Raw genomic sequence first — 25,144 nt, forward strand, 5'->3', positions numbered from 1 at the left:
ATCCAGTACATTCGGAACATATCTTTGATCTTCATGCTTGATGATCCAGAAGAGTGGCAAAAGTTCTGAACAATTTTATACAGAAGTGGTTGCCCTAGAGCGGCACAGCACAACATTTTAACTGATTAAATAACATCTCTCTTATGTCACAAGATTGGAAACGATGGCGAGCTTTCTCGACCGTCTCGCTATATTTATAGATTACAGTCCTTGGTTCCGTTTTCGTTCGCTCCAACAAGCCAAAGCAAACAAAAAGGTAGGAATGCATTTTCAGCTCGATGCACTTTTTTTCCCTTCCGAGCGCAACTTATCGTACATTGTTGTGTTGCAGCTTGCAGCAGCAATGAACGATATTTGTTTACCAAATGAAGTGTTCACGGTGTGAAAAAATAAATAAAACTCAAATGCTCTCATGTTGGTAGTCCTACTGAAAAAAAAAAACCTCCATCAACATCATACCCGGTTCCAAACGGACCGGCTGCAGCAGAAAAAATCATTCGTTCCGATGCAGTGCCAAGTGCAGCGGCGGGTTGTTTTCCCGCTTAGCTTCCGTTGATGCCCCTCATCCTTCTTGCCCCAAACTTTTGCCAACCCATTTTTTCTCAATCAACGTTTCGAGGCACTGGCTGCGTGCTCGTTTGAATGATAAGGTTTCAACCGAACGAACGAACGCGTATAGCAGCGCGGCAAGAGATGGAGAATAGAAGGCACAGACAGCGAAAAAAAAAATGTAGGAAAAAAGTATCGTAAAGCAATGGCGAAACGAAAACGTGCCCCGGAAGAGACAGACACATCGCCGAGTGGCCTATAAAAATTTATCGCTTGATTGTTCAAGGCCGCGTACTTGAAAACAAGTGATTCCCAGCACAGAGTGCTACATACATATTTGGATTCTTGGCGGTGGGATTTTTCCTCTTTCTTCTTCTCTGTCTGTTTTTATTTATTTTTTCTCTCGTGTCGCTGCGGTTGTTTTGTTTACATTCGAAGAATTCCGGACGGAACGAATGATAAAGAAATTGTAACTGCATCTATTTATACATCAGAGCAGGGATTCTTATTCGAGTTGGGTGGGTTTTGGGTGAAATTGGTGGTAGGAATCGGAGGTGGGGAGGCGCCGAATCAAGATGGGGGTGTGTCAATAATGTGCGAGCTTTACTTTTGCTGCCATTGGACGCGCCAAGCAGCGATGACGTCGTCGAGTTGTAGTTTTGTTCCGAGACAGAAGATTGTAGGACGTTGAACTTTTCTCATGTGCCGACGACAGCGATTTGTTTGGGTGATTCATTGCGATCGGTATTGGAGTGAAGGTTTTAGATTTCTTTTGGTTCATGTAGTTCTACTTATTGTTATTTGATTTTTTTTTTTAAGTGTAAATTTCTCTGTTAATAGTTTTTGTTTCAAAGATCTGTTACAGATTCTAGAAATTAGCGTCAAATCGTAGCCTGCATAGCTTCATGGTATCAAGGAAACAAGTTGAGAGAAACTGTTATTTGCTTTTCTATTACGATAGCGCAAGCTGGTGCCGGCGGTCGCAAATCGTATCATCGCAACTCGCGTTCACATCTTATGCCAATTACGTTGCAATATCAAGAATTCATGATTGGAGTAAAGGGTGAATTTTGAATGCAATCGATATATATAAAAATGGATTTCTGTCTGTCTGTCTGTTCCCTATAGACTCGAAAACTACTGAGCCGATTGGCATGAAACTTGGTAGATGGGGGTATTAGAGGCAGGGGAAGGTTCCTATTATGGTTTGAGATCCCTCCTTCTCTTATGAAGGGATGGAGGGGCCTCCCAAAAAAAGACAATTGTTCGCATAACTCGAGATCCAATCAAACAAATGGTATAAAATTTGGCATGGGGTGGTATTTGGGTACGAGGAATGATACTACGAATATTAGGTACCCCTCCTTCCGTTCAGTGGGAAGATAGGTAGGGGTATTGGAACACAAGAAATGTTTCTATGGTCATTTTTTACCCCTCCTTTTTTCAGTGGGGATAAAGGCAGGGAGGGGGGCCTTTTATACATTTTTATTACATAGCTTGAGAACTATTCGAGCAAATAGAACCAGATTTGGCTTGGAGGAGTATTTGGGTACGATAAAGGCAAATGGAACCAAATCTTGCTTGGTAGGGTATTTGAGTAGTAACGACTTTACGAGGAATGTTTCTATGAATATTTGGTACTGCTGCCTCCTTCCAGTGGATGATAGGAAGGAGAGAAGGGGGCTCCGTTACAATTTTTCGCATAACTCGAGATGTTATCGAGCATATGGAAAAGAAATTGACATGAGAGGGTTTTGGGGTACGATAAATGGTTATATGCATATTTGAGACTCCTTTCTTCTTCAATTGGGGATAAAGTTAGGGAAGAGGGGAGTTCACATCAAATTGTTTTGCATAAAACAATAACTTATCAAACAACTGGAATCAAGTATGACATGGGAAATCATTTGGGTACGAGAAATGGATCTATGATTATGTTGGCGAGTAGGCAACCCTAAGTACGCTACTGGATGCGAATCGGCATCAAGGCCCTCCGCACTACTCAGTTGGCCACGATGAGCTACGGAGAGAATCGGAGAAATACACCATCGGCATTGTTGTGTGGTTTGATTGAATTCGTGCGAGATGAGCGAGATGAGAGACGTCGAGTTGCCCCGACGAGAATAACATCGCACGTTGGTCTGTCGACGCCACCCCAAAACAGCAGTCTTCACTTGCAACCAAACAGCCGTGAAAAATAGTGGAGGTAGTCCTCCGGCCGATACTTTTAATTCGTGTGTTAGATTAAGTTTAAAGTAGTTAATATATGTTAATTGTATTTATGTCGCGTGTGTTATAATTTATTGTGTGATCGTCGAAAAACCCAGCCCGGAACTCCCCATAAATCAGCTGTTCGCCCGTCGATTGTCCCGTCAACAATTTTTCCCCCCCGGATGTTGGACTGCCCGAAACCGTTCGCTGCCTGCTGTCGAAGAGGATCCTAGAACCGCAAAAGAAGGTATTCGGTCAGGCCCCAACATTATGGTGGTCCTTCGAGCCGGTTCGGGCGATTTGAAACACCATGTTTTTTTCAGTTAGTGCATATGAAATGGGGAGATGGTCCCATTTTCTTAGTATAGAAATAATTAAACAAAAAAAAAAACAAATTTGACATGGGAAGGTACATATGTTTCTATAGAATTTGACAGAACCTTTCAGTGTGGAGAGCCTCCATATATGTAAATGTTGATGTATTGCTTTAAACTTATCAACCAATATAACCAAATTTAATATGAGAGTTTTTGAATACGAAAAATGGGATCTCTACCTTCATTTGCGGCATTACCAGCTTTTGCAGATGGGAAGGGTAAAGGGGAGCTTCTATAGGTTTTTGGAATAAACCGAGCTTTTATGATACCTACTAAAACAAAATTTAAATAATTTCTTAAAATTTAATTTATTTTTGGAAGGTGTTGCAACGCACACCGGGTCAGCTAGTGTTAAATAAAGCTTAGTGCATTTTTAAATGGGACAGTTACGAATGCGTGTAACTCAAAAACCATTCGTTTGATCAAAATACTTTCTATGAAGCAAATGAAAGTTATCTTATAATAATAATTTATGAAAAAAGTGGAAAAAAAATATTCATCGGAAAATTTCTACTTTATTCTTGTCATTTCATGTCATAGTCATGTTATTGATCAGTTTTCAAATTTATATTTCGTCTTATCTGTATTTTAAGCGACTGCATCCTACTCCTTCAATTTCTGCTATTTTTTGGCCCAATACTTCTGTTTTTTTTAACTTGTGTGAAATAGGTGTTTTCATAAGTTTTGTCGTCCATAAGAAATCATCTGTCTCATAGTCTCGGCATCGGATAAACAGTTTACGAGCTCTGGAACTAGCAAAAATTTGTTATTTGAGGTTAGGTTTGAATGACTTTATAACTAGGCAACATTTATCGAAGATTTTTTTTTCGAACATTTCAACGATCTACACTTAGTTTTTCGCTTATTCAAAAATTCTGGTATAAGATTAGACATCCCTGATGACCCTTTTCCGTAGTTGCCGATCATGTGCCTCACTCCAATGCTTGATTTGAACTTTGTTGACATTTTTGACAGTGTTTGCATACTTTTCCACCACTCACACATATAACACACACATTATGAATAATCACCGGTTTTGTCAGCTATCAATTTTATAATGATCGATTTTGAAGAAAACTGTGCAAATTTGCAAACCCTTCCCCCCCTTTGTTATTTTATAACGATTCGAATCTAGAAAAATTGACACTAAATTTTACAAAATCATTAAAATCAAACAAACTGTTTTAAAAACTGGAACTCATTATTGGTATCTTTTGATTGACTTCATCGGGATATATGATCGGTTTTGAAAATTTTGGATGAAAACGGAAGGTTCTAGGTTTTGTTTTCGAGGAAGAATTACCCTAACGGGTTAAACTTCAATTGGCGATTTGCAGCAAAACTTTTTGACATGCAGCGCCATCTGGATTTCAATTACGGAACTACAGGGTTGCTAGCGATTTTTCGTTTTGAAATTCCAAAGTTTTTCCCGGTTTTTTCCAGGTTTGTTCCCGGTTATACATGATGATCTTCTCGATATTTATTATACTCGTTTTTCATATAAAATCATGGTGAATAAAAAACAACATACAGGGCTTCAAATTTCTAATAAATGAATCCCAAAACTTGTAAACCGGTTAGAAATCATCGCAAACACTTCGGCGTCTTGTAACACGTAGTCTTTTCGTATCAATTGACAGGTTTTCATGATTTTTTTTAACAAATAGAACAAACGAGGCATCTATTCGTTGTTTTGCTCCGCAATTTCATCAATTTTGCAAAAATAAGTCCGATTAATTGTTCTTGAAACTATAATGTAGTACTTTTCAGCCAATATAATTTCTCAAGAATTTTGCATAAAGTTCTAGAAAAAAAAGGATAATTTGTATAGAAATGTGTTCGAAACATACTATAAAATCATTTTTTTCTAAACGCAGTTATATTTTTTTGTACAAATTCGAAGTCCATGACACGAATAGCCTCAACGGTGTAAAGTGTCACTAATAAAGACAAAAAAAAATTCGAAGACATGTTTTTGAAAAAAATGTTTTTTTTTACACAAAACAATTAACAACATTAGTAATAGTCATTTGAACTTAAGGTTTGTGAAAATATATAAATCTCGCCTGAGCTTCATTACGTCGTGTGAAACATCTTAAGAATTCACAGAAAACTGCTGAAAAAGTTATCAAATTAACTTTAAAATTTATATTTTTCTTATAGAAAATGTTGTCCAGGTTTGTAATATTCTAAATGGAAAGAAGTTGCAACAAGTTTATGTCAGGTTTTGCATTTTTTTCTTAATAAAACTCTTTGTTTACATTTTTTTTTTACACGACGTAATGAAAGCTCACGCGAGAAATCGTGTATAAGACATGGCTGAGCTTTAATTGTTCGAGTGTAGTATATTATTTTTATCAGGGTTAAGACCTTAGATTTCGGAAACTTTAAGCAATAGCTTAACGTAGAATGAATTAAAAAATTAACACTTTCGATGTAATGCTCCGCTCCTCAGGTCAATTCAAAAGAAATACACAACAACAACAACAACATTGGAAAACCAATTTTTTTTCTGGTGAAAAAGAGGTATAGCTCTGCTCAAAAACGTCTCACACTGCTAAATTATTTGCTTTTCGCATAAAATAATTTTATGAAATATGTATATCGAACACTGAATAATTTGACGTCGAAACTAAAACTAGTACAGCCGAATCTGGATGTGCGAGAAACCTCTATAGTGAGATCAGTCATCAAGTCTCAAGCTTTGCAAAACACAAAACCTCTTCAAGTGAGAGTGAAAAACCTCTATAAGCTAGAGTCGTTTTCCTGACTAGACCAAGGAAATTAGAGGAAAAAAACACTTTTGTACCATATTGAAACTTATTCAGAAACCTTCGAACTGATGCATCAACTGGTGTAGGGTGCATTTTTATCAAATACACATTGAATAGTTGCATTTCTAGATCACTTTAATGCATTTGTATGTTGCTGACCCTCTATAAAATAGAACCTGGTTGAGTTAGAAACCTCTTTAAACGAGAAAAAAAGTTCAGTCCTTTGGACTCTAACTTATCCAGGTTCGACTATAGTTAGTTTTGTGTTTCGTTTTGTCTATAATAGTTTCATTATTAAATTTATAACGTTTGAGTTATGCTTGTAAGTGAAGCACACTTGCGGAGAGCGAAAAAACGAGATAACTCATATTTCTCCGCAATTTGTTAAAAAAGCGATTCAAACTTCGTTAGTTTACTAATGAACGAATATAAGCGTTTATGAGATAAATCTATATCGAGACTCTTAAAAAAATACTCCCAAAATATTTTTGAAACTCCCTTAAAAAATTTCAAACATGTCATTTTTCCCGGTGAGGTGCCAAAATTCCCGGTTTTTTCCCGGTTTCCCGGTGAAGTGTTGAAATTCCAAAGTTTTTCCCGGTTTTCACGGTTTTCCCGGTTCGCTAGCAACCCTGGAACTAACAAAAGGGTGATGATAGCTGTTTTTTTAACATGGCAGAAAATAAAAATTGTTCAGAAAATTACGATTTTTGTGGAAACTCTAAAATTATCACTTTTAACGACTGAATCAGTTAAGAAAATCTTTAATTTACTGATTTCTATGCCATTTATATGAGAAAGTGAAGTTTTCATGGTTCTCTTGGCAAAATTCAATTTATAAATTTTAAGATTCATACCGCGAGGATGCTGCATCGATTGAAATCGATATTGAAGACATCATTAAATTAATACGTTAGAAAACATAGGTTTTAAGCTTGAATTATGTAGCAGTCAACCTATGTTTCACATTACATTTGCTGAAAACTCATCAATTTGAAATCAGCAGGAAATCTACATTAGAGAAACCATTTTCAGAAGATTAGTGATTACCAATTTTCAAACTGAGCTGAATTTTAGAACCCCACAAATTATCGACAAATTTAAAGAATTATTTGATGTTGAGCTTCAATCGTTTTGTTCCGTTCCTAATGTTGCTTCATAAATCATTAAGTTAAGAGATAGATATTTAAAGATATTTAAAGTTTAAGAATATAAAACTTATGATTCAGAATTTGGAAAACAAACCAAATAAAATATTTGAAAAAATCATCATGAGCTTCTCACAAAATTTTATTTGAGTTTCCTATCCAACGAAAGTTTTGCATTTTTTCGTTACCCTTCTGGAATTCGTTGCCATAAAAATTTTGTTCAATTCTTATTCCATTTAGCCTTGCGAAATTCCTATGAATTATAAGTCAATTTACTAGCCTTAATCGAAGTTTAAAAATTCAACCAACTTCTTTAATTTAAAAAAAGTTTAATATTTCTATTTCTTTAATGATTCCATCATCTAAATTATTTTCAAGTCTTGAACTTTTAATTAAACATTCTACATTTCAACTCAAATGCCTTATTTAATCCTTTATTTTTTGTAATTTTGGAGGAGTTTCTTACATTTAAAAACCGCAGCATTATATTTTAAATAGTTTTTGAATGCCTTGGTGGACACGTGCTTGTTTTCAATTGCTGTTAGGTAGTAAAAGACGAATGATCTTTTGAAAAACATATTTGAAACGACATTCGCACAAAATTATTTCCATAAAATTCAAATATCTTTTTTATTTTAAGCAGCTTCCTTGTTTCGCCAATTGAATGTTGAAAGCAGGAAAACGATTTTCTTCACACACGTTCTCTAGCACTTTTCTCTTTTCTTCTCTTTTTTTATTCTTTTACATTTATGATCTGAATGTTTGTTGGAACGGGCGTTTAGTTTTCTGTCCAGAGTTATATTTCTTCAAACTCGACGTGAATCTAAAAATCGAAAATATGTTAATCCTATAAATTTTTCAGTACATTTAGTAATGTTGGAGATTATAATATTACGAGTGGTTTCTTAATAACTATGAAAACACGCTTTGATTCCAAAGCACGTACTTCCCAGACCGCTGTAAGTTGGCATTTCACGATTTTTTTACCGGAAACCTAAAAATTAACGCAGATACAAAAACGAACAGGTTTTAAATATATGAACGATAGTGTAATTCTCACTTTCTTACCATTTCCTCAAATAAAATCCCTATGAATAAAAAAAACAACTCCGAAATTTTAGAATATTTCTTGACGTTTTCGAAAAATACTAATGGTTTTGACATTTGAGCCCTCATCATTTTGATCGAAGTGCCCTCTGAATGTCGTTTTGAACTGCAAATCGCCAATAGAAAAGATTGAAAAAAAGGTTTTTTTTTGTTAACTGTTCTTGTCGGGGTAACATTGGTTACCTGGGTTACTTTGATCAGCATGAAATTTTACAAATAATCAGCAATAAGAGCAAGTTCACTGGTGTTGAGAAAAAGGTAGAAATTTTGTCACTTTTTGCACATTTTGAAAATTTTACCATGCAAAAACACTTTCAAGATCTACCACTTTTTACCAACACCAGTGAACTTGCTCTAACTAAGTCTAAAGTAAAAATATCTCATAACTTTTTTCTACGTTAAAAACCTATAAGTTGAGTAAGAATGTAATTTCAAAATCTTGAAATATCTATTTTTTCGAAGACGCGCAAAAACACCCTTTCTGATAAAATCAAAGCGTCCCAGTGATTTTTATGTTAATTTTCCGCTTCACAGCGAAATAAATCCGAGGAGGGCCACTTCGGTTTATTTCGCCGCAAAGCGGAAAATGAACGGTAATGAATTTTTTTCTTGCTGGGGTTTAAAAGCAGCAGGTTGATTTATGTAAAAATTCAACTTTTTTCCTTAGTGAATGTACAGTTTTGGTATAGTTTTTGTTTTATTTTGAGGTGAATTTCTGATATTCGAAAAATAGGGACAATTTCCAAGAGCTGTGCCAGTCTAGGACAAGAGGCTAGAAACTGGTAAAGTTTATAGGAAAAATTAAAGGGGAATAGTGCGAGGGCCTAGATAATTTAATTAAGGCAAAATTTCATTTTTTTCAGAATTTTTTTTTTAAAGTAGGGTAGATACTCTAGATTTCGACAGGAGCTAGTTTTCGACAAAATTTTAATGAAGCCTTTCTTTCCGTTTGGTGGCTCAAGCTACAGTAGTAAATCAATAATTTAAAAGTAACATTCTAAATCACCTGTTAAATTCAATGCTATCGACCAAATAAGAATGATTTTGAATCATTCCCCCCTTTCATTTGATTAAAAGCAACATAAAAGGTTCTGAAATCAATCTTTTCGGTAATTTATTTTATATTTTTGCTAAAATTTAATGAAATTTCAACTGTTTTTGAGCTGTCGAAAACTAGCGCTGAAAATTCACCTAATAATCTATTTTTTGACACCCATCTTCTTCGGTATGTTTATCCTGTTTCCTTGGTGTAAAAAAACACCGTGAAGTAGACAAGCAATTCCAATACGCAAATATTCATATTGTTGAACTAACAAAGGAGTTGGAAATATGCTTGTCGAAAACTAAAAATTTTTGTGTCGAAAACTAAAATTGAATGTCGAAAACTAGATCATCGAGAGGTTTCAGCAAAAGGATAATAAAACGCTGTTTTGAAACTTTTGATCAATAAAAAATGTAGAGAATGAAGAAAAAGTCTGATTCATATAACTAATCATATTTGAAATGAAAAACTTTAGTCAAATAGTTTATTTAGATGGTTCTTTTTGAAAAATCAAACAAAAACTGTCGAAATCTAGGTATTTTACCCTAATGTTAAAAAATTTAGCCAATTAATTTATACAGCATCAATGTCCAGCTTTCGATTTTAATTGTTGTTCGGCCTCAACACCGCGATGTTGTTTTTCTTTGGACCGCGAAGAAATCTAAACCAAGAAACACCACAATTCAGCATTGGATAAAATCTCAGAATTCACTGGACCCAAAGTTACACATTTCGTATCTTTTAGCCACCAAAAGTGTTGTGTTCAATTTTGTAGATTTTCATGATTAATTTTATATCATTTGAGTTCGTTCCGAGCTGCCTTAGCAATTGATAAACTAGCATTTGTAAATATTATGAAGGTGTTTTGTATCCTTTATGATCACGAAAACTCGTTAAAACCGTCAAAATAGAGACTGATCAATGTTACCCCAAGGCATCAAATTCTAAACAAAAACGAAATCGATTTTTAAATCAAAATTAAAATAGTCTAATAAATTTCTGCAACCATGTTTTATGTTCATAGGAGTCCAGTATTGGTTTTAAATTTATGAAACATACCACATTCCCCTTAACAGAAAAAAAACGAAAAATATTGAAAAAAGTGATCAATCTTACCCCGGATTACGGTACAAAAAATGTGTTTAAAAAAGTATTCTGTGTACTACGTTGAACAAAATCTTACATTACTGTGAATTGTAAGATTGAATGTTTTTCACTGCTTTTCCTGTTTCAGGAAGTCACAGGAACCGGATACTGAAACATGTATCTAATATTTACAAAAAATACAGTTAAAGATAAAGTATTGAATTTCGATTGATTGTGATCATATTTGTTTTAAAATTAAAACCGAACTTCAATTGTAATTACGATAGCTTTTCGCTGTGTAAGGCGACCGTGAAAAATCAATTTCAAAGGAAAAATAACGATCAATGGCTCGAATTTTAGGCATACGGAGGAAATCCACGTTACGATGCTGTGTGTGTTGAATTTTTCTTCTTTGGAGACCGTTATAATTAATTTTTTTTTGTCAATACAGTTCCATGTTGATTTTGATCTTCCAAGGAAGATTTCTTCTGTTCACAATCTCCTGTTTCATTCGTTATTTTCCATGACCCATGACATCTTTTAAAGTTCTTCGAATTTTGAATGAAAATCACTCACTGGTGTAGTTATACGATTTGAGTTCTAAACTCAAAAGCTAAAAACGAAAGCACGCGTCAGTATGATGAGCCACACTTTTCAAGTCATCTTTTGCACCATCCAATCATCAAAAATCGATACACGGATGAATGACGACAACGACGACGCTAACAGTTAATTAGAGAGTAGATGGGGGGCGGTTCCAGAACACTCCAGAATTGGATTATCCCGGTTCGAAGCGCGGTAATTATCGTTTTCGCGTCATCATAAAAATTGCAGCAGTCCCATAATGTTCCGGGTTCCGCGGCTAGGAACAGTCGAAACAATATCGGAATGAATGTCCGGCCGGTTAGCCGAGATTTTGCATTGTCCTGGGGGGGAGGAACTTTCAATGTTTCTAGGAACAGTGAATAAAACTCGGCCTGGGAGGAATTTCATTATGTGATTTATCGATTGAAAATGTGACTAAAAAATGCTGTCCTGCAATTTTCGTCACATAATTATGGGTAATGAATAGTAGTAGTTTTTGATCTTTCGACCTCAAAATGGACTGGGAAATCGATGCCCAGTGCAAAACAAATCAAGCAAGCTAATGAAGGTTATGATATAATTAGAGTCCATTTCGAATTGAAAAAATAATTTCGTGTCACTTCTCTCAAACAGGATATGTCATATTTTTGGCATTAAATAATATTGCTTTTTGAAATCTTGACAAAATATTTTGAAAACCTACTTAAGCGTGATTGAAAAAAAAGATATATTTTCTGGCAATATTTCAGTGTGTAAGTACATAAAGCAATGTTTTCGGTACATATAAACATAAACTTTAAAGGGAAAGTATGCCAGGGGGGAGTTAGTATCTCAGACAGTAGGTTTGAGGAACAATTTTGATAGGTTCTTCTTATCAGGATATACAAATTTAAATAAATGAGTGGATAATCTCTTGGAGCTGAAACGGAAGGGAATGATACTAAGTGTGCTAGATGTCCTTCTTCTATGGCGACCGTTAGAAAACCATTTTTATTTTTTTAAACAAAAACAGCTACTACGAGCTTTACATAAATAACTGTGGTTTTTTCATTTTTCTCCTATGTTTGGGTCTTCGTGGATTTCATCAATTTTCAAAGATTTTGTATGTGTCTCTGATTTTGAAATTTGTATGTAGAAACTAAGAATTCAATATGTTTGGTATGATTTTTTTTTTTTGTTCCGAGTACTCTGACAGTCTCAAATTTTTTGCTCCTTCGAAGCTTCAATCCCTCATTTGACAAGCCATATTAAATGTCGGGCTATCAAAAAAATTAACCGCAGAACGCACAATTGCGCACCAATTTCAACGATTCAAACGGAAAATTTTGGTCACCAAGTTCCGGCGCATAATGCAGTTATCGCACACCCACACATGTACCCGGATACATACCACAACAACGAGACAACAGCGTTTTTTTGTGCACAATTTTCCCTGGGACACGCAAAATCAAATTATTTTCCGAGAAAAAAAAAGAACGAAAAAGCAACAAATAAACAAAGACTACAAACACGGAGCACAACAACCACGGGCAACCCAGGGCAGCAAAGCCCACATTATGGATCGGCGTGTGGCTTGGCGCACCCGAGCTCTTTTTCAAATAAATTTTATATTTCACTAAATCCTTTTCGCTGCGGTTGGCGAGCATTATTTTAATTACAGGATAATAATTGCCAACCGAACAGAACGGACAAAAAAAAAACCTGGCTCATGTCCGGACGCGTGCGAATTATCGCGAAATCGGCAGTGGCGGCGTCCTTTCTCGTTGCCCCTCCTTGAGTTTGACCCCAATTTCAACAAATTTTTGGGGTTTGAAAAATGTTTGGGAGTTTTTGTGCCAGAAATTATGTTACTGAAGCGGTTTTTCGAAAAAAAAACCCATCACACAGTAACGCCTCTGCGAAATTATCTGTGCGTGTGCTGTGAGCCAAAATAGAAAAAAGAAAGCAAACGATGAAGCGATGTTCTCCAATGGTAAATTAATTATTCGTTTGGAAAATCATAAATAATAACACTCTTTTTTTTATCTCACTTATTAAACTGAATAATAACGATGGACCCAATATCGAGAGCGAGGGGCATTGGTTGCAAGAGAAAAAAAAATCAATAATCAGCTGCCCACTCTCATCCTGAAGAACGGGGTAGTCAAATTTTGTAATATTAATTTTTATACAAGGGGGAAAAGACTGATAGTTGTATGATAGAATGTATAATTCAATTTTTCCAGCGAACGTTGACAACAAGCGATGTGAACAATCCGTAAAATATATTGACGAGCGTTCCGCTTAAAAAAAATGTAAAGAAAAGTGCACGTTTATCGGTTTTAAATACACACGCTTCTACTAAAAACCTCATTCCATTTTGTAGAAGCTGTGATATAAAACATAAAAAAAAAACTTAATATGGACACTTTTTATGATCATACCCAAGCAATCAAAAGTCTCATATTTACTTGAATAAAGTCTCATATTGGCTGGCAAAGAGAATCAACTACCCAATTCCCATGAGTGAACTTTATGTACTCATTAATGAACTTTAAAGTTGCAAAAGTGATTTATAGGTACGTTGTAAGGAACTTAAGTCACATAAAGGGCACAAAATGCTCAAAACGGTGCTGGTTGAGGTGCTTTCAAAATCACATCACCACTCCGAGTTTTGGTTTCAGTTCGAACAACATCTAGGCGTGGTCTTGTGGTAGCGTGTTCGATTCTCACCACGAAGGTCGGGGTTCGATCCCCAAACCGGGCAACTTTTTTTTCCAACAACTAATTGGGTACCTACTTGAGTGACCATTCTTATGCGATATATGTAGGAAATGTAGGAAAGATGCAATTGAGCAATTTGTCGAGTTTGAAATCCGGCGCGTAGCATCATGGCGGCACCATGCACTGAAAACAGTAAGCAATCAAGAGAAGGTGATATGAACCGATGCTGAGAAAGAGAGAGAATTTTTGGCTAATTTTACGATTTTATTGGAAGCTGAATTAAAAGGCCGCTTGAAGCTGAATAGAAGATCCTTAAGACTTGTTTTGGAGCTTGAAAGTATATAGAGTGGCCAGCGAGTTTCCATTTTCAAATTCCCGGTTTAAGATTGAAAATTTTGATTTCCTCTGTATAAAATAACATAAATCAAATTTTTAACAATGTTTTTTTTTTATCAAAATAGAAGACATTTATATAAATGTTCAATGGGATTTTTACGTAAAATAAAATGTTAGCAGGTTGAAAGTAAAGCTGCAAAAAAAAATTCTATTATAACCTTAACTTTTGTTCAAGCTTCGGCTGAACATATACTAAAATTGGAACGATACAGAGAAAATTAGCATGGCCCTGCGCGAGGATGACCCGCAAAATCGTGAAGCGTTAAAAAAAAAGTATCATGCAAAATTTGGTCAAAATTGTCACCATCTCCAAAATTAAAAAAAACGAACTCAAACACACATAGGATCTCAATGAAACTTGATGTTTCCTCGAAGAGATTCCATTAACTTAACTTTAAGCGTACATCTTTCGAGGATAGGAAGGCTGGCTAGCATCTTACAAATGCTAAAACCACCAACCCACCGAAAGTGTACTATGTATGCCGTGATCGGGATTCGATCTCATGACCGTTGGCTTAGAAGACTTAAATGCTAACTTTTAGACCACGGGCGGCGGCAAAATTGATTTACTGATCCATAAACCAAAACTTAATTTAAAATTGGGATTCATAATTCGATTTCAAATTAAAATTTGGCATAAATAGCTTGAGATAGATGTTCGTTGCTACTGATTGATATTTCAATTGAATTTTTTCTTACGCAGTTTTGAGAACAGATTTCGCTCAATCTTATCTTTCATAAGCATTCTGAAATATTATTTCGATTCTCGTCTTGAATACTGAGTAAGGTTTTTTCAGGGACTCATTATTATTTTTATAATGCGTTTTCAGAGCCTGTATGATGTTGCTGGATTATGAATTTGGTATATTAATCTAAATTCTGAGAATTTCAGTCCAGCGGTATTAATGTAAGCTCTAAATTTAAATCTTAATCCAAATTTTTGAACCCATGTTAGGGTGAATTTTGCTTTTTAAATTCTGAATTTTTTATAATAAAATATTAATAAATATGATTACAAAACTCATACATATTTGATTACCAACTATTTAAATTTCTTATCAAAAGGATTTAATGCGCAAAGTTTACAAAAAACATAAACCAAGCATTTTATTGGAATTTATTGTTTAATTTTAAATATTAATTAAACGAAACTTGAAGTATGGTTTTTATAAAAACGTGTAAACCCTTTTCAAAATAGCCGAAAATAAGAAAAAAATACCTAAAAAATCATATTTGCAACAACCATGTGTTACAATTATTAAAAAAATGATTGCACATCGCTTCTTGAAAGTCGCAATTTTGTCGAATTTTTATTTTTATTACTCAAAATTGTCAGGTTTATTTTTCCTGAGATTTGTGAAGAAAGCGCACCAAGGTTAAAAAATTCAAAATTCTTACATTAAATACCACTAGTAACTTTAATAATAACAAAAAAAAAAAAAGTGAGCTTCACAGATTTTTAGGTTCTCTTTAATTGAAAACACATTTTTTGCTATACATTGCACAATATTCATGATCTAGGTTTATTCACGAGAAATTTTGAGGCTGAGTAAGCTTTTTTGTACCTGTTTCATGGGACTTTTGGTTGCTTTGGTAGGAATTATTTTAAAAACATAATTTGTTCGTACTGTAGTTCAATTATTGCAATACCTAGACATCAGATGTGTATAATTATCTGGGAACCCCAAAAAAATTATCAAAAGATATAAAATTAAATGAAGATAAATTTTTCTTGTTATTTCAAAACTCTTGACTGATTCTTCTGGTGGAAAAAAATTGTCGCATTGCGATCTGGGTCAAAGTTGAATCCAGAGAATTTTCTTATATGCAGCAGCATACATTGAGATTTTTTATATCGCATGTGAAGAAAACATTGAGAAAATGAGAAAAGTCATTAAAACTTTTAAACATTAAACATTTTCATCCGGAAATTAGAGCATATTTGAGATTTCAATTTTTACTCTAACCGGCCCTTACTCTTCACACTTTTATATCTATCTAGCTGATTTTACCCAGCCTTGCTCGGGTTCGCATGAAATATAGATCAAAATTAGTAGTTGGACTTTTCGAAATTTTGGAAGCTTTGTATTCATCATATGATATAAGAAATTTCACCAATTTTAGGCCATGTGAGCTATGTAAGTTTTGTTAGTCTTTTTTATGTTTTGATTGAGATTATTTATTGTTTTTCTCGTGTTCATAATTAAAAAAAAAATTTGTTTGTATTTTAAGAAATTTAAAACTATTTCCCTAGAATGCTTGTTCATCCTATCATAACAAACATTTTTTTTACCCACCATTTCTAAGGAAGCTTGAATAGCATTTACTTGAAATCTTCAGCTGATAAAACTGTTTTTTTACTTTCACATCCCCCATTTAATAAAAACTTTTTTTGGAAATCATTCCACTTTTCAAGTTACATTATCTCCCTGTACAATGGTCTATTCAAGTTTTAGTAACTTAAATCTAAATTTTCAAAAAAGACTTTTGAATCTTGTTGAATTATGTTCAAAACTCACTTTGCATGTTTTCAATTGTATGTGTGCTTTTAAAATCACACTGCTTTATGAGTAATTCTTCTTAAACGTTAAAAGTTCCACTAATAGTTTTTTGAAGTTATCGAGAACAAACTATCTCTGAACCAAAGTTATCATTATAATGCTATATATTGATTTAATTTGAGTTATATTTCAATGTTTCCATTGTTGGACACAATCATCCCATTAATTATTGTGAAAAGTGATCAATGTTGTCAAGTCACATAGATGACCAAAAATGACTCAAAAGTTAGAAATTTGCCAATGAAATTGAATTGTATAAAACTCAAAACCTTAGATTTAATTTCTTAATCAATTTTCTAAACCCCCGTTTGAATTCCTCGAAGGCTATCTAAGAGGCTGAATGCTGAATCTGATAAATTTTTCTTTCTCTATGAAAAATCCCATAAATATTAAAATGGCTGGCTCTTAAAAGCTAGAATTTATGGAAACCGGTTCATAAGTTTTTCAACACTCAGCCCAAATAGTTGTTCAGCTGAAAAAGTCAATTCATTGTTCACTGTTCAGTTCACTGTTTGTTTTTGTAGACCCTCAAAGCCCCCCAGCGGCGGTAAAGAGCTTTGATAAACACTATGTACAATTCTTGTCAATATCTTTATTCCTAACAGGCTAGTTAGATTTTTCAATTCAAAATGTAGGCATATTCTGGCATCCAAATATCTCGTACCGGTTTCACGAGCTTTGAAGTAGAATGACAAAAAACACCCGCCAAAATTTTCCCTTTCAAATTTTGAATGCTCAGCAAGCTTTGATTTGCTATCCAGTACACGTGAACTCTGGATGGTCGTTTCTAACGCCCAGCCCATGGGGGTGATGAAAACAACCCCGCCAAAGGAAACGAAAATCTGTTAGCAAAATGTGTGCCATGACTTTTGGTTTGTGGGAATAAAAACGAAAGTTGTATGGGAGGGTCCCTTTCCTTAGGTGGGAGGGGCTAATAACTATTACTAAAACCTTACCCTGGTTCAACTACATCTCTGTACCAAATTTCAGGATGATCGGTTCAGCGGTGTGGATTTGTATAAGGTGCATACAAACAAACATATATAGTCCAACTCATCTTTATATATTAGACTAGCTGATTTTACCCGGCCTTGCTCGGGTTCACATAAAACATAAATCAAAATGAGTCATTTGACTTTTTGAAATTTTGTGAGCTTTTTGTTCATCATCATAACTAATTGGACCATGTTTGGTCATGTAAGCTATGTGAGTTTTGTTAGTCTTCTTAAAGTTTTAATTGGGATTATTAAAAAAAATTACCGTTTTCATATTATTGAACTAATAGTTTTTAGGTTTGCTAATGGAAATTTGAACTAATTTCCCTTGAATGCTTATCATTTCTATCACAAACAAAACATTTCAATCAAAGGTTTCCAGGTTGCCCGGATTTATCCGGTCCGGCCCGGTTTCCCGGATTTTGTTGCAAAAAGCCCGGATTTTGCCAGGATTTATTCACAATATTTTTAAAACGTAACTTAAACTGAGATTTAATTATTAAAATTTTTCATTTTTACGTTCAAATAGAAGTTTTAAATGGCAAGTTTTAGAAATAATCATAACTTGTGTTTGGAAGCTTGATAAACAATTTAAAATCTGCTGATGTGGTTTGTTGAAAAAAAAAGTATTGCAAGCATATTTCTCGTTATTTTAACTGAATAATTCCGCGGTTTGACCAAGTTTGCCTGGATATTTGAACATTTTGAAATCAAATGCTGGATTTTGCCAGGTTTTTCGATAAAATTGGCTGGATATGTCCGGTTTCGATACGTTCGGAAAAAATTCTGGCAACCTTATTTTCCACCCACCATTTTAGGAAGCTTGAATTGCATTACCCTTTTTATTATCATCAAATGATAAAAAAATTTTAATCTTTTCTATGTGTTATCTAGTGAAAATCCAAAGTATTAAGCTTGTAAACAAATGTAAACGACCTCTTTTCAAGATCTCCCCGTAGAATGGAAAACCTATTTAAGTTTTATTTCTAAATAGATTTCCTCTGAAACCTTATAAAAGACTTCCTCTGCATGTTTTCAATGTGTTTTTTTAGTTTTCTTATAATTGGATGGTAGAATCGAACACATCGATGATCAATAAAAACTTAAAATTTAAAAATTGACAAATGAAATTGAATTCTAGAAAACTAAAAACTTCAGATTAAATTGCCAACATTCTCGTGCGTTTAATTTGGTTTTAACTTTTTGCATAAAATGAACGTTTAATTGATTAATTCCTATTGTAAATTAAATTCCTACACGGCAATCAAAGTTTTTAAATCGCAGCCTTGAACTTACAACCCTCAGTTTTATTATTTTTTTTCCCTATGAGGAGTTTCAAAAATTTGAAAATTGTTGGTTCCAAAAAGCTAGAACTTTAGTTTTCAGTCCTAATAGTTATTCAACTGAATAAGTCAATTCATAATGAACATGAATTAATGTATCCATACTTTACACACTGCATATTCTAGTCGATCTTTAACCACTTATTTCTATAAGGTGTATAGTTGTTTCTATCCTAAATGAAGGCTCATTATTGCAATCAAATGCCTCGCACCGGTACCACGTGCATAGAACAGAAGAAGGAAAAACACCCGCCAAAATTTCTCCATTAAATTTTTTTTATGCTCAGCAAGCTTTGAATTGCTTTCCAGTACACGTGAACTTTGGATGGTCGTTTCTAATCCATGAGCTTTACATAAGGTGTGGATGAACTCGGTTTGCCGTGGTTTAGGTGATCGAAAAAACGTAAACATTGTGTGTATTACAGTGATGACGTCATAACATCATCGGGGCTGCAGTGCGTAATATAGTTTACTAGAAAAGTTGTCAAATTAATATGATTAAAGTACTATAATACTGAAAATAGTGAACGCTCGTATAAAAGGTGAAACATATATCCTTGTTGAGAGAATTTCCCATCTCAAAATGAGTATTGAATGGCTTTTTTCAGCGTGATTCGGTTGTTACAGAACGCGTTTTTTTTACCGTGGATTGTTCCCTCGTCGTGGAATAACCATCTTAGAAGATATTGTTATCGAGTCGATGACTTCCACTGATCCCCAAGTTTGCATTTCTCTGTAGAAATTCTTCGACTACTTGCTTCCGGTTCCTCACTTTAGCTCTGATGGATCGAGCAGACTCAGTTGGAGGGCAACGAACGGATGGCAAAGCTGAGAGAAAAAACGAAACATAAAGAATATTGCGATAATGGCCTAAGTTAGAAATACTTACCAGATTTTATAAGAACCCTCCTTGCGTTTTCCATATAAACATTGACCAACTCCGTCAATTCGAAATGCTGGGAGCACACGTATATGCCGGATCCATCCTTACGGCCACAGAACGCGAGCCATTTTTTGCGTACCGCGGGTTCCTTCGGTAGCTGATGAAAACTCACTGCTCTATTTTGCTTCTTAGCATCGACCTGCGAAATTTTGCAGGATTTTATTCAGCACTTGGTCATTTTTTCATTTAAAAAAATTTATCTAAATCAAAAACTCTTCCGTAATTGCAACCCAAACAACTGTTATGACGTCATTGATGCGAATCAGACCGCATTGCATGCACACCAGTCTGAAGATACTGATGTATTTGTGACAGCATCAAAATATCTCCGCACCTTATGTAAAGCTCATGGGTTTCTAATACCCGGCCCATGGTGATGGTGAAAACAACCCCGCCAAAAGGAAAATTCGGTTTTGAAAAACGGGTGCCATGACTTTTGATTTGTGGGAATACAAACGTAAGTTGTATGGGAGGGTCCCTTTTTTTAGGTGGGAGGGGCTCAAAACTATTACTAAAACCTTACCATGGTTCAAACACATAACTGTACCAAATTTCAGGCTGATCGGTTAAGTGGTGTGGATTTCTATAAGGTGCATACAAACAAACAAACATATATAGTCCAACTCATCTTTATATATTAGATTATCAAGAAAACCTTAAAAATTAGTCAACAATAACTTTTAGAAAAAAGCCTTAGCACAAGGAGAAAATGCCCAAAGTATGAAATTAAACAGAAATAGTACCGATTTTGGTAATTTATGATTTTTTTAAAGCAGTTCTTGTATTAGAGGAAATAAGTAATTTACCATCTGAAAACTATTGTTTTTCAGAGAATTTTGTTTCATTGGGAACTCTGTATTTAAGAGTATGAATATGATGAAAAGGTGTATTGTAGCAAAAATCATTTTCATTAAATGGCACATTTCGTATAAACGATTCAAAGCAGCCGTGGATAGGTAAATTTAAGTCACAAAAAAAGTGATTTATTTGAATCTTATGTGAATGTTTTTCATAAACTTTGTAAAACCCTATGCTTTTAAAGAAAATAGGTTGATTTTTAAGACATAGATTCAGTTTAAAAACTGGTTTGATTTCACCGTGTGAATTGAGGTTGGAAATTAATCGATGGTTCCTCGTTAATTTTATCCATACAACTGCAATGGCACCAAAGTTTACATTTCGAAATCCTTAATATTTCATCTTAATATGTATATTTGCTGAATTCTATTTTAAACCGGAGAACAAATTAACGGAATTCGACTAGACCGAACTAAGCCTGATCAGCATTTTTCGAACTTCAGTGTTGAATGTACAAATCATTACTAAAATGAAAAATGTAATGAATTGTAAGGATCAGTAGTTTTTAATAATCTAATAAACTGATAGCCGTCAATTGTTTTCAATTTTCTGGTTTTGTAAATGAGATTCAAATGCTGTTGTTTCATTATTTTTCGAGGCGATGGCGTTCAGTTCGGCCTGAGCAAAACCGACTCAAATATTCGTTAAAAAAATCCACTAATGGTTCAAAATGTTAATTATATGTAGCATAAATAAGAAAATAAGCCTCAAAACATGTAAATATGCTACGTATTTATTTAAAGTTTCAATATTTATCTAAAGATTCATCGATTCAAGAAATCTCTTTGAGGTAAAAACGAATAGCTGACTTCTGACAAAGTTAGATGGAAGTTGAAATATAAAAGATCGCAAAAAAATACAAACAGAAATGTCTCAATATTTCTACAAGCAAGCTCTCGGTAACAGTTGGCTGGAAATTTCAAACTGATTTTTTAAAACATGGTTTGAGTAAGTTTCATAATTTTTCGGTTGTCCTGGAACATTTGAGACACTTAGATATATTCACTGAGCAGCTGAGCCAAAAATTCCCGATTTCTTGGAGGAATTTTCGACTTTTTCTTGCATTTTCCCGATGGATTATAAATCCCGACAAGGTTTCCGAAAAAAATATCTGTATTTTTGCGATTAAAAATTCTAACTTTCTGTGATTTTACCCAAAAATCCTGTGATGGTTTTCTATGATAGAAATAGCATAAATTTCTTTGAGAAATCATAAAAAAATGAGTCTTATTTTAAATTATACTTGAGAAAAACCGATAAACTTTACCAAAATTGTCATATTTCACCAAAACAAAGTTAAACATCTAAAATTTATGATGTCATAAAAATTATAGTTTTGGAAATACGTACAAAATTTAAACAAATCTGTGAATTCTGTGAACATTTCCAAAATTCTGTGTTCTGTGGATGAAAATTTGTTCAAAATCCGGCAACCTTACCTATATATAGTGTAAGCTACCGAAAAGTGCCGATTGTTCGTAAATTTGTGACTGAAATAGCCGATTTTTTTTAGCATTTTCTAAATATAACTCTAAAGGTTTACATTTTACATGCTTATAAAGTTCGTCTAAACAACTTTGTAAAATATTTTTAATATTATAAAAATACAAGAAAAGTTATTATAAAAAAAACGATTTTATGGTAATTTTCATATATTACACTGTACTCGAATGATGAATGTTTTAGAAACTGAACGTCCAACAAAAAGTTTCATCAAATCGTATTTTAAACAATTTTGTCCAAGACTGCAAAGAGATCCTCAATTTGTTAAAATACTCAGGCTGTCCTTTTAAGTTTTCACCTCAATTACTAAGTTAATACAATATTTAAAATCAGAAACCGTAAAAATAAATTTATTTTTAGTTTAACTTAAAACTAAACATCAAACGGCTTCATGTGTGTGGAGTGAGTAAAAAGTTACATTGAATTTTTTTTTCAACTGACAACACTGATAAAAATATCTATGTTTTTATAATGAAGCATAGGAAATTTCTTTTAGATGTTGATTTTTTTTTGTTAATTAAGGACTTTTTTTTTCTTTTTGATAGGAGTTTAACGTTAATTAAGGACCTTTTTAACATTCGGTCCAAAAGTTTATTTTTACTACTGTACGCAAAAGAAAATGATGCTAATTTTTCTTCATCTATGTATTATTTTTCTCTTTGATCTCAACGTATACTAAGACTTTTGTCAAAGTTGTTCAAGCATTCAAGTAAATTTTTAACTTGAAATACAAATGACAGGCGGCAAAGTTGCCAGACGCATTTATAGCATTTTGATTGAAATTTTTCGTTCTAGTATGTAAGTTTTTTTTTCCATTCATGGTAGGATAAGGTTGCCAGATTGCGCGGTTTTATCCGGGTTTGCCCGGATATTCAATAACAAATTTGACATAAGTCCGACCCGGCCCGGTTGCCAGGATTTCATTTAAAAAAGCCTTGTCCGGATTTATTCACTTTATTTTCCAAAAAAAAAGAACAAATTGTGTTGTAAAAATGTTTATTTATGCGTCCAAAACGAAATTTTTTAAGCAAGTTTTATAACAATAATCATAAGATGTTTTTTGAAAGCCTAAAATACGATTTAAAAACTGCTGGTGAAAAAACAAATTCAAGTTTTTTTCTTGATTTGTGTTGCATAATTCTTGGGTTTTTTTTACCAATTTTGCCCGGATTTTTGGTCGACATTTTAAAATCAAATGCCCGGATTTCGCCAGGTTTTCAGATAAAATAGCCCGGATTTGTCCGGCCCGGGTACGTGTTAAAAAATTCTGGCAACCTTATGATAGAATGATTGACAGCATTGTTTCAAATATGTCTTATGTTTGTTGAACTTTTTTTTGTAATTTAAAAATCAGACATTAACAAAACCAGAGTTTAACTTGAATAAGTTGACCAAATACTAAGTAAATTATTCATAAAAATGCCAGGAGTTGCAATAAGTTATGCATTTTGGCAATCTCTCTCTGTGCTCCCATTGATTTGGTTTTGAATTGCTTATTTTGATTCAATTACCTCACATACAGTGCCGGATTAAGCCAATTTCGCATCAAATATTGGAAACAGAAAAATCGTCAAATAGTTTTTCTAATTGTGATAAAAATAAATTTGAAAACATAAACTCAGAATGTAGATTGCATGCTGAATACACATAATCAGTAATGATAAACAAAAATCAGATGAGTTTTGAAGTTTAAACAAAGATCTCGAGTTCCCAAAATTTAGAACACCATGAAACTTAAGATACAACACAATATTTGAAAATGTCAATTAATTGAATTTATATTTGTATTGAAAAAAAATTGAGAATTATCTATTGGAAAGATATATGCTAAATTCAGGATATTTACTTCAGTAAGAAAAATTTGAAAGGAGAAGAACATCAGAATCAATAGTAGAAATTTCTGATCTGAGATAGAAATGAGAATTAAAATTCAAAAAAGAATCTCAGTACGGTCGATTGGACCGATGTAAGCAACTAAAGAATTTTTTTAAAATTGATTTTCGCCGATTTCAAAAATTATATAAAAGCTAACAATAATTTTGCATTATTTATACTCATACTTGTGCTCATAACGCGTGCATTTTAGATTTCACGGTTTTATTTATTTAATTCCCATTGATTTACAATGTTTCTCTTAATTTTTTTTTTTTTAATTTCAACAGTTCCCGGAATTTTTTCTGATATTTTTCGGATAAAATTCAGGATTTTTTTTCGTAAAGTCTTTGAATCAATTTAGGTAGGTTCAGGTGAATTACAAATTCCTCACAAATAACTATAAAGTTTAAATTTAAAGCAATATACTTTGCAATTGTGTAAGACATTCGAACTTAATTAAAATGGGAGATGTTTTTCTTTGTTCTATCTATTCTGTGCTACAAGTTTTCATTCAAAAACTGTTAATTGAGTAGGGGAAAGTGAGGGTACTTGATCCCTGGGGATACTTGATTCCTTCGCTATATCTTACATATACCAAATGTTCTAAAAAAATGTGCCAAATAGAACAAAACAACAATGCTGTTATCTCAACATATTTTTAAAATTTTATTTTTCGAGCTATTGAACTTTGTTTGAAAAGTTAAACAAAATCTGATTTGAAGATTTTTTCTTATCACTTTAAAATGTTTCTGTTTCTTGTTTTTAAAATATTCCAAACCATAAGCTCAGTTTTCAGCAAGTTTTGAAAAAAAATGCTCTTACATAAATGCAGGAAAAAATCTACAAAACTCATTATAGGGGGCTCCATTAGCCTATATTCGAGTGAAACTATTCGAGATATTTTTTCGAGGAGTCCCCTCAGCTGTTATGTTTTAGGTTTTAATTCCAAATTTCTAGTTGCTATTTCCTTTCCTAGATTTCTAGTACTTGGTAGTGCGAATCCTATCACATTCACTGAAAGATTGATACGTGAACATTTGTTTGGAAAGCATGAAATATATTCGACAAATAAATTTTTTTAATGAAGA

General features: G+C 33.5%; 1 protein-coding gene and 1 non-coding gene across 3 annotated transcripts in view; one reads left to right on the plus strand and one right to left on the minus strand.

Moving 5' to 3' along the window:
• Window positions 1–25,144, minus strand: part of LOC129750849 (trithorax group protein osa-like) — a 340,339-nt gene that overhangs the window by 61,190 nt on the left and 254,005 nt on the right. The window lies entirely within an intron of this gene.
• LOC129758832 (U6 spliceosomal RNA) lies at window positions 14,147–14,252 on the plus strand. The gene has a single exon (XR_008740080.1). It is a non-coding gene; the product is annotated as a U6 spliceosomal RNA (small nuclear RNA).

Source organism: Uranotaenia lowii, chromosome 3 (genome assembly GCF_029784155.1).
Source record: "Uranotaenia lowii strain MFRU-FL chromosome 3, ASM2978415v1, whole genome shotgun sequence".
Lineage (NCBI taxonomy): Eukaryota > Metazoa > Arthropoda > Insecta > Diptera > Culicidae > Uranotaenia > Uranotaenia lowii.